Consider the following 11823-nt stretch of genomic DNA (forward strand, 5'->3'; position numbering starts at 1 on the left):
TGCTACATGTAATTTGCTCTTTGTTGGTTATTGCAAGGTGGCAATTTCTTGTCCGGTGAGCTTGTGCTCTTGTATATACAGCAATCAAAATTTACAATGCCAATATACATGTATTCTTTTGGTTGAGATGTTACTGATAATTTAGAATGTTCCGTTGAGAGAGTTGAAACTGTTCTTAGAAATAAGTTGGTGAAGATATGTAAATTAGCTTTGTCTGTGGAGAAGGAGAAGGAGAAGAAGATCACCATATTGGCAGAAAAAGCTTCGCTTAATAAAGCTAGCTCTTATCCGGTGGTTATCCAACTGCGAGATATCGAAACAAGGGGTTAAGTTAATAGTATATCTACAAGAAGAAATTCGATCAACACACAATCAAGATCACAATTTGTATTTTTTGACTTTGATTTCAGGAAAGTCTATAATTAGATTTAGCAATTCAATAAGTTACTGGTTTAATATACAATTTTTAGTGGAAAACTTGGTCACATAACATCAATAAACACGGAGATACCACAAAGAAAATGATTACAATGATTTCACACGGCAACTCCAACATAGATAACCAGTTGGCGTCGGTACATGATCAACAAAGTCTTGCTTATCGGGCAGCAGGACCGTTGTCAATTGTTGGCACCCTCCCAAAATTATGTTCTTTTTCAAATGAAGTGCTGCTCTGGCTCACATTCGTGGACTGGTTAGTAGGGTAAGAATCATTTCTCATGCTTAGGTCGTTGCTGCTGATGCCAGTGTAGAAGTTGTTGTTGGAGTTGCTGCCGATGTGGTCCTCCTCTAGCTTGAGGCACTCATGTAGTTGCAGCACAACATCGGTCATGTTGGGGCGCCGCTCCGACGCATGTGCAGTGCACTTGAGGGCGATATCAGCGGCCTTCCACATACTATTGATGTCGTGGTCACCGTGCATGCGCACATCCACCACGCCTTCGATGTTGCCTTTCGATAACCGTTGTTGCACCCACTCAATGATGCCGATGCTTCGTGGGTTATGCAAGGTGGGTGGCTTTCCCGTGACAAGCACCAATAGCACGACGCCAAAGCTATACACATCACTCTTGGTTGTCGGCCTCCCTGTTGTCTGGTACCTAAGCAAATGTTTCAGCAAATACTCAGAGCACGGAACGCTATAGAAAGATTTTGGAGCATGGTGGAAGGAGTTGGCTTACTCTGGATCCATATATCCGTGTGTGCCAGCGATCACATTTGTGGACACCTGGCTTTCATTGTCGTGATTGAAAGCTTTCGATAATCCAAAATCGGCGATCTTGGCCTCCAACCTCGTGTTCAATAAGATGTTCGTGGCCTTCACATCCCTGTGAATCAAAGGTGGATTGCACCCCTTATGTAGGTACTCCAGTCCTGTATATGAACACTGTGGATTAAAAAAAACAATCATTTGGCAAAAGTAGTTGCCGACTATGCATTTAAGTGCTTTTTTCGATAAACAAACCGAAGGTGCAATATAAGTGTTTGCCTTGTGCGGATTCAACTGCAATTTTAAGTCTCTGTCTCCAGGTTAAGCATCTTGCGTTACGGTCTCCTCCTACATACAGGCCGACATTGTGACCAATCAGTTATTCAGACGATTCAATAGATAAACAACATGTACACTCTATCAGCTCACAGTGCTTTACGCTACACCAGTCACCTTCTAGCAGCTGAATATATTTCGTTAAACAACTTGCTTACCCACAATGTGATCTTGCAGAGTTCCCTCTGACATGAACTCGTAAACAAGTGCCATGTGCTCCCCATCCTTGCAGAAACCAATCAAGGAGACAAGGTTCTTGTGATGAATCCTGGTTCAAATTTGAACCTGAACAAGTAGGGATGAAGACATGAGTTCATAGATATCGTTTTATAGTAAAAATCTATGTCAAGAAACTTAAATTTTTTAAACAAAGTAAACTATGTTAAATGTACCTTGATATTTTATATTTTACATTTAAAGCAATATAAGGACTTTGAAATATAAGTGAATTAAACGACAAGGAGGAATGCAAGTGCAGTGAGATAATAAATTGTACCTTTGCTAGGAATTCCTTGTCACCTTGGTTGGAAGACTCAGACCATATCTTTACCGCCACCTGAGTGCCATCCTCCAGGAAGCCATCATAGACATAACCGAATCCTCCCTTTCCCAACACTTGTTGAAGGTTGTTCGTTATCCTCTCAAGTTCATTGTACGTGAATTGACGAGTCTCAAGTCCAAGTGATGTGTCCCCATCGTTTCTCGTTTCATTTTGTGGCTTTACGGAGTTTTTCATTAATCCTTTTTGTATCTGGGGAATTTAATGATTAACATTAGTACTATTTGATGTGGAAACATATACCAATAATTGATTGGCTCATATGCCAAAGTCTCACCTGGATTTTTTCATCTCAACAAGCAAAAGAGTGTTAGTGCCACTGATACTATCACCACAATGACGACTGCAGGGGCACCAATGTATATGGGCAGCTTGCTCCTCATTTTAGCAGGTCGACATGAATTGGCATTGGTGCAAAGGTTTGAGTAGTTGCCATATCTACTAAACAATATTAAAAATTTAATCAATGAAATTCATCAAGTATCATGCAAGAAGAATCGGGATAATTTATGGGTAAATTAACAACCTTAGATTTAGGAAGCCATCTTGAATTCTTTTGAGATATCCAGAGGGAATCGAGCCACTGAGCTGATTTCCTGACAAATCTCTGAAGGAAAAAAATATAATTTGCAGGAGTGGGAGTAGTGTAAGGAAAAAAAGCACAATTGAACAGTAGTTGCCAGACTTACAAAATCTTCAACAAAGGTAATTGTGAAAGAGTATCTGGAATTGTGCCTGTCAAATTGTTGTTTGACAGATCCCTACAAGCAGAGTGCAAGATATGGACTTGTATCAATATTCCTTTTACCGTATTTCATCTCTTTAAACTACAAACGAAGGCCAAAGAGACCCAAACTCTGAACATACAAGTACTGGAGAGCCTTTAGATTCGCGAAAGACGATGATATCTCACCATTCAGACCACTGGAAGACAGGTTTCTACAGAGAGCAAATATCAATTGGATCAATTTGACTGCATATAATAACCTTGACATGCGATAATTCATGCTTTTCTCGTATATATGAACATAAGTGATAGGTCAATATAATGTATAGATCTGAAAAACTGACACGCTTCTGATCCTTGGACGGGTGACAATGTCGTAGCTGCACATCAACTTTTCCCAGGCCATAATCTTGGGAGAGCACGGGTCACCCATCCAGTTTTTCAGCACATGATACTTCGCCTTGATCGTCGTGATGGCAGATACTACAGTTAACCACACCCATTCTTTTAGTAGCACAAGCGACTTAACCCCATATTATTAACAGCTTAATAAACACTCCATCCTTGCTCTATAGTGCATATAATTTTTTCAGTGTGAAACTTTGTAGACGTGGACCAAGTTAATAAAACATATCAACATTTACAATACCATTTGATTTAAATGTTGTTTTCTATATAAAAAATCGTATGCATTCCAATTTGGCAAGGAGGAAAGCATCAGCTAACTCATATGCTTGTGTCATTTGTTTGCATATGTACGTACCGTCCCCGGAGTCCGTGCCAAAGTTTGTCATCGACATGATGGAGAACAACTCGAGGGCGTTGAGGATTGGCGGCAATGTCGAGTTGGCGGTGGCGTTGATGGAGATGTTGTAGTTACTGTCCAGATAGGGCTTTTCATTGTAGATGACACCGACCCCAAGTGCCGGGGATATACCCCGCGGTGTAAACCGGCCGGAAGTTAACCCGGCCGGACTTGGCGGATTATCTGAAGACCCCGCTGACACTTGGCGAGTTACTGGCGACCCGCCCTGACCTGGCGGTTTACAAGCAACCCGCCTGGTCATTATGACTCACTAGTGATCCGGCGTGCGGGACAGACGGATGACAAGGCCCAAGACCCAGAAGGCCGGTTCACGTTTAATGTTGGGCCGGTTCAAGAGGAAAGGAATGAAGAATATTTACCTTACAAGGAGTTAAGACCAGGACTTGTATCCGGTTTGTATTAGAGATAGACTAGTCCTAATCCTAATAGGACTACACATATAACCCGCCCCTCCAACACATATAAGGAGGGGCAGGGCTCTCCAAAAGGGGACAAGATTCACAAGTTCCACAAGTTGGACAAGTTAGGTTTAGACAATAGCTCTCAAGATAGAGCACTCTTGTAACCGTGATCATCATCATCAATATCAATGAAGCAGGATGTAGGCTTTTACCTCCACCGTGAGGGGCCGAACCTGGGTAAAACATCGCGTCTCTCGTCCCGCTCAACCCCTCTCAAGCTATAACATAGATGCGTTGGCCTCGCGACTAAGTCCTGACACTAAGGACATCTGCCGTGACAATTCCACGACAGTTGGTGCCCACCATGGGGCCTGCGCACGGTGATGTTGAGTTCTTGGAGGGATCTTTCTCATGGATCGAGAAGTTCGCAATTTTTTCGATGAAGAAGAGCCGGTTTGGAAAAGATTTACATCAAAAGTTAGGATTGCATGGCGCGGCACGGCATGTGCTTGTGATCTGACGATCCGACGCCAGATCAAATTTTGGAGCACGTTCCTGAGGCGAAGGAGTTTTTTCACCGCAGATCATATCCGTACGACTTATGGTCTAAACGGAGGCAGCAGTACCAATCCGTCAAGACCTGTCAATTGGTCAAAACGGCGTATTCAATATTTAAGACCTAGAGGAAATTAGGGTTGCATCAGTGCAACTACCATAACTCGCCGAGATCGAGAGGAGATTTTTTCTGCCGAAGCCAAAATACTACTGCAGTTAACCGAAGCTATTAGCAATTTCCGCTGCAGGATCAGTGGCCGGGTCCGATTGCTACTATATCGACAAGAAGCAGTCCAATCGGCCGGAATATTGCTGCTCCACGTAGATCTCAAGCTACAAGTCCTGAGGGAATCAACTGTTGCTCCTGCTATTTTGAGCGTGGAGGACAAATCAACTCTAAAAGTACTTCCACTAGTACGTAATGAAGATCAGATTAGTATTATTGATACTATTGGATCTGTTTTATTCTCTCGTACAATTGCCTGACACACACACGGATTGAGAAAGATAGAAATATGGAAAGCAAGAGCTGTCAAGGGAGCCGGATTTGCCACCTCAGCGGCCGTGTTGCCTCTGCCATTGCGGCCACGTTTTTTCTTGTATATACGAATGAAGCAAGCTCAGCAGCGGCTCGAGAGTACCATGCATATCCACCATTACTGTTCAGAGAGACACCAGTGTCAAAGTCTGTCCGCTGCATCAAATCATCCTCGTCGTGAGCGGTCTCACCTTCGCTGTAAGCCGGCCAGGGCCCTACTGTCGCCACTGCTGTGCATTGAACCGGCGCGCACTGGGTCGCCTCTGCTTCCGTTGACCCCACTATCATTGACCCGTGGGTGCCGCCGCGGTCCAGGAACAGTGTGCTGCTGCAAAATGGATCAGTGATTCAGAGTCACATCAATCAAATCATGGAGACTGACGGGAGCGCGGCGTACTATGTGCCTCGTGGTACCTGCGACAAGCCAGCCTACCGGCACTGCATAATATTACGAGGGTTGGTCCGTGCCATGCTGCTGGACGGCTACATAGGCAAGTCGCCGTCCCCCGCTTCATCAGCGTCGGGGCCAACTCGTCCGTCCGCACCGGCTTACCACGCCACGGCCAACTCGCCCGTTCGCACCGGCTTACAAACGCCGCGGCCGGTTCATCCGTTTGCTCCTGTGGGTGACTTATCCGTAGTTGATTTTAGCTTCATAGCGGCGGATAAATTCCGGCCTAACGTATCAGGTGACATCTATCTAAATCCATTTATGAAACGTATTGTTCTTTGTCAAAAGAACAATTACTTTGGGCTGTACTTTTTGATATACAGGATAATTATTCATTGTAAACGTGGTCTATACCGTGGGTTTACATCAGCTTGCCGGGACCACGCCTGCGATTAACTCGCCCGTCCGTGCCGGTTTATGACACCGGTGCCGATCTTCCCCGTCCGCACCGGTTTACAATGCCGCGGCCGATTCATCTATCCGAGCTGCCTCTGATGTTGCGGTCGCTTTTGTCGTCCGTCTCTCGCGACCTGGTCTACATCAACATACCGGGCTGCACCTCTCTGCATGTGCTGTTTATTGGGTATGAGCAAGTCACAGCTTGGGTAGCCCGGTTTTCTTTCAAATTGGAGATAGATTATCATCAAACCGCCGTTTGCACTGGATGGTTCAATGGGCAGGCGCACAAGTCGCCGCTACTACAGTTTTGATTAACTTCAAATCGCCGGTTGGAAGAAACCATTGGCCGAGTTGCTGACACGGCTCATATGGGATCATTTGCAACCCGCCGCAGTCACCTCAACCTTCTATGGATTCACATCGTGCTATCAACGCCAATGATATACAAGTTATGCCGGTTTATATCACGGTCAAATATGGAGAGTCTCAAGCCAACTCCTCGAGTCACCTTTGAGACTCGGGGGCTACGATGACATGACTCAGTGAATCTTGCCAGTTTCAGCAAATTTAAGAACCCCAGGACGATGGAGGAAAAGATAACCCGGTCCCGGAGGCTACTGTTATATTGATGAAAGTTTAAAGGCCGTCAGAAAATTTCCGGTTTAGAACGTATATGATAGTTACAAAATCCCGGCTCAACGAAGAGGATCCAGAAAAGATTCCGGTTTAAAATCCGGCTCAAGGGAAGTCAGTCTGACTGCGGCTCTCAAATATCCGGTTTACAATCCAGTACAAGGGAAATTTGTTCTCCGACAAAGCTCTGAAGCTCTCAAATCTGGTTTAAGAATTTCCGATTCAAAAATGAATTAACTTCTCGCAAGTTCGAGTTTAAAGGCCGTCAGAAAATTTCCGGCTAAAAATGAAGATTCCGGTTTGAAATCCGGTTCAAGGGAAAGATGTCTCCCACAAAGCTTTGAAGCTTTCAATATCCGGTTCAAGATCCCGGTTCAAGAAGAATTTATCTCTTGCAAAAAAGTTAAAAATTGCCAAAGAGGACCTGCTGCCATGATGCGCGATTCAAGTATGGGTATCCCGCCTTACTGGCCTGACATATTATTCATCACATGGGGGCTTCTGCTTCATAAAGCGGGGTCTCTGTTCTTTTACATCATGTGTGGTTACACGGAGTTGTTCTAAAGCGGCCTCTGGTTTACCCCTTGAGTTAGCTTTTCAAAAGCATCATGTTATATCACTTGGGGGCTTGGTCGTGTCCGAACCAATGCAACATCTCTTGATAGGCGAGAGCCATCAGATCACTTGGGGACTTGGTCACGTCTGAACCAGTCATGCCTCTTGATCGGCCTAAGGCCACAGAATCACTTGGGGGCTTGGTCGAACCCGAACCATTGCCATGCCACTTGATCGGCATAAATGCCATGGTTTTATTTGGGGACCTGGCTGACTTGAACCATAGCTACATCTATCGTGAGCTTGGTCATGTCCGACCATGGTAACGCCATCTGATCAGCTCAAATAAGCCTCTTTTTGCAAATGGTTTTATCATTGCCTTTGCTTCAATATTTTCCTTGATAACTGTTTCTTTTATTTTTGTTGCGTTTTTAAACCGACAAAGTTTTAAACCGGCCTAAACTGTCAATTACAAATTGACGGAACACGGTCAAATCTTAATCCGAGACTATCTGCCCGGTTTGATTTCCTGTTACCATCCTATTATGGAGTAAACTGGTGTTTATCACAGCCCGGCACGGTTTTATCATAAACCGGCACAATATGGAAGGAGTTATCAGTACTCAAGATTTGGGTTATCACCCTTACTACAAAAAGTTGGTAAAGCCAACAATGTGATTCAATGTCACAGGTATGATATATTTCATATTTGATTATTCTTAAGTGCAGCCTTGGTTATAAACCCGGGTTATATGTTGGGCATTATGATCCGTCCGGCGGTAAACCGCCAGGACACTTTAAACTTGTTGTATGCAGAAACAGGTTTGTTAAACCGGCCTAGCTTTGGACTATAATTCGCCAGTATATATATATTTGGATTGCGCCATTGGAATCATGCGCTTATAAATCATTGGGTTATATTATTCAAATAGCCAAACTTGGCTGAATTTTCATTATGATATTGAATGAATAAGGTTTTCACCGGATTATATTATCTTGAATAGCCAACATGGCTGGATTTTTATGGTTATTAATAACCGGTATTATCGAGTTTTCAAAGTCGCTTTAGCGCAATGGCTATTATTTTATCAAAGGATATGATTTATTCTACAATGAAAGGAATAGTCCCGAGTCGTTGCAGGCTTACAACCCGGCACTTGGGGGCTACATTATTCAAATTAAGGTTACATGCAAGTCTCATGTCGCTGCAAGCATGCACCATGACACTTGGGGCCTAATGCAAAGTCATTTTTACTAGTCTTATTGAAGACCCGACTCATCATATTATAATGAGCCGGCCCTTGGGGGCTACCAATTGCTCCTGTCAACAATTCAAGGTACACAAGTTTTCATCCATAAATATTGAAGGATCCACTGCTCAGTTGGTAAAGCACAAATTTCTTAACCTTGTGGACGTGGGTTCAAGCCCTACGATGGAAGCTACATTATAAGATGTTATTTTCATTGAAGTATATATCAAGTCCCGGTTCAAGTATTATCTTACTAAAGCCGGCCCTTGGGGACTACACATCACTACTAAAATCTACATGCTTATATTTATAAAGTCCCTGCTTATTATTGCATAATGACCCGGTCCTTTGGGGTTACACTGATTGAAGTTTTTATAAGCAAATTACAAGTCCCAAGTTGCTGCAAGCATGACAACCCGGCACTTGGGGGCTACATATATGAAGTATTCAGTTTATATAATTGAGATGAACTAATCGGATTTCTTCAAGGTTGAAACACTTATTGGAGCAAGTCTTAAGTTATCACTATGTTCTCCTCTTAAGACTTGGGGGCTACAGGTATTATGCATATAAAGGAGGAACATCTTCATTTTATCAGTTTTGAGCAAATCGGGAAGATCAATTACATGACCCGGTGTCGACAACAATTATGACCCGACACCATCAATATTTATAAACCGGCCATTTTGGTAATATTAAACCGACAAGTTTTACATCTTCAAACCGGCTGAATATCAGATAAGTATTTCAAGACCCATATTTCTTAAACCGGCGCTTTGGGGGCTAAGTCAAAGGAGTTATTCTTCACAATATTTCTCTGTGACAAACCAATGTCGGCAAATTGATTATGAAGCTGGTCTGTTGACCCGGATTTTCCAGAAGGAGGAAATAACAAGGACTTAAGGATGATCAGGTACCGGTTTACAAAAATTCTTAACCCGAAGCATAACCTGTCAAATTTGTTTTTGTGTTTATTTTGCAGCATAAGTTTACCATGAATAAATCCAAACTAAACTTGGGGGCTAATGTCGGGGATATACCCCTTGGTGTAAACCGGCCGGAAGTTAACCCGGCCGGACTTGGCGGATTATCTGAAGACCCCGCTGACACTTGGCGAGTTACTGGCGACCCGCCCTGACCTGGCGGTTTACAAGCAACCCACCTGGTCATTATGACTCACTAGTGATCCGGCGTGCGGGACAGACGGATGACAAGGCCCAAGACCCAGAAGGCCGGTTCACGTTTAATGGTGGGCCGGTTCAAGAGGAAAGGCATGAGGAATATTTACCTTACAAGGAGTTAAGATCAGGACTTGTATCTGGTTTGTATTAGAGATAGACTAGTCCTAATCCTAATAGGACTACACATGTAACCCGCCCCTTCAACATATATAAGGAGGGGCAGGGCTCTCCAAAAGGGGACAAGATTCACAAGTTCCACAAGTTGGACAAGTTAGGTTTAGACAATAGCTATTAAGATAGAGCACTCTTGTAACCGTGATCATCATCATCAATATCAATAAAGCAGGATGTAGGCTTTTACTTTCACCGTGAGGGGCCGAACCTGGGTAAAACATAGCGTCTCCCGTCCCGCTCAACCCCTCTCAAGCTATCACATAGATGCGTTGGCCTCGCGACTAAGTCCTGACATTAATGACATCTGCCGTGACAATTCCACGACACCAAGGTACAATAGCCTAATGTCTTCGGACAACCTCACGCCGTTGATGTTGATGTCAAACTGGCGCAGGGCGTCGCTTGGAAGGAGCTGCAACTCGGAGAAATGCATGATCATGAAGTATCCCGGCGAAGGATCGTGAGGTCGAGGATCGAGGTCCCACGTGAACTCGAGGTTCATGGAGGCATTGAGCGGTATGAACGCCGTCTGCATTACCGCCGACGGCACCTCGTAGTCGTCGTCAGCGCTGTCCACCTGCTTCGTCGTCGATATTTCTTTCCACTCTCTCGCAGTGACCCAAGGGAGCCATACTCGGTCATGCGGATCTTCTGGGTACCTGATGGTCAAGTGTTCAACCACGCTTGTGACTGATTGGTATACTTTGGAGAGGAAATTAAGCAGATCAAGATTTTTTTGCTCACCTGACGATGTCGGTCGCACCTGTCGGGCCGGCGTTGAGCCTGACGTCGAGGACGAGGCCCTGTGTCAGGTTCGCCTGCGGGTAGAACTTCATCTTCAGCGGCCTCAGCTCTAGCGTGGAGACAAACGGCGTTCCGGCGCCGGTGTTCACCAGGCAGACCTGCACGAAGTTGTCCGGAACGACCACGATGGCCTCCGCCGTCACTTTGATTCCGGGCGTCGAGACGTTGACGGTGTGCCAGTAGTTGACGCCGAGGTGGAGGTCGAAGACCGGCAGCCTGCCGAGGCCGTCGTAGTCGCCCTACATGAAGGCCGCGCGGACGAGGTACTTGCGACCGGACACGAGGGACCGGAGTGTGTAGCAGCTGCGCGTGCCATCAGGGAAGCTGCGCACGTCGTGGTAGCGCCGCGAGAGCTGCGGTCGAATGTACTGGCCCGAGATGTTGTGGTTGGCGCCGGCGGTATCATCGATGAACCCGGCGTCGGAGACGTATGATAGCTTGGTGCCGCCGTCCACGTAGCTCGCCTTCCCCGGTAGTCCGCAGTCTACGCTTATGAAACCTGCAATACGTACATTACATGCAGCCGTTAATGGCGCGTGCGTGCGGCCATAGTAAAGGGTGCTGAAGTTTTGAGCATACCTTTGCTGTCAGGCTGGGCGCGAGCCTGGAGTACGCCGCCGGTGGCGGCGACGGCGAGGCAGAGAAGCAGCAGCCATGGACGACTTGCCGCCGGTGATTGCTCCATTGCACATGCAAGGGCAGTTAGTGGAGCGTAACATGCATTTGCATTTGACTTTAGGCGTCCAATGCTTCAGTGTATATGCCCAGACGTAAACTAAGAAGATCTAGAATCCTAGATAGACTACTAACAAAGCCAACTCGGTCCACTAGCGAGCGAGCGAGGGAGCTTAATAATGATCAGTTGATCACGTCAACACCACCATGATTGACCACGTACGCCTGACGACGCAAGAGGAAGTTTGCACGGTGTGTTGCCGAGAGCGAAAAGAAATTCTAGCGGAACCGGTTTCTACCGGATAGCTCGCTACGGTCCAATGGTGCGGAGATTTGAACGTGGTTGTACCATAGTCAAACATAGTTAGAGCACGTATTGTAGTGGTACACATCAATACGGTACTGGTTGTAACCAACGATACTACAGGCCCGCATTTTGAATTCAGTAGCAGAAATCCACGCACTCGCGCATAGACGAGCTTGCTCTCTTCCATCGTTGGAGTTGCTCTAGTACCGCATCGCTTACGAACATGACCTCAAGTGGTCAAT

At 45.4% G+C, this 11823-nt stretch overlaps 1 pseudogene; it reads right to left on the minus strand.

The window, feature by feature from the left end:
* Positions 1 to 598: 598 nt before the first annotated feature.
* Positions 599 to 11313, minus strand: LOC119323421 (annotated as a pseudogene).
* Between the last annotated feature and the right edge of the window lie 510 nt (positions 11314 to 11823).

This window comes from Triticum dicoccoides, chromosome 1A (genome assembly GCF_002162155.2).
Source record: "Triticum dicoccoides isolate Atlit2015 ecotype Zavitan chromosome 1A, WEW_v2.0, whole genome shotgun sequence".
Lineage (NCBI taxonomy): Eukaryota > Viridiplantae > Streptophyta > Magnoliopsida > Poales > Poaceae > Triticum > Triticum dicoccoides.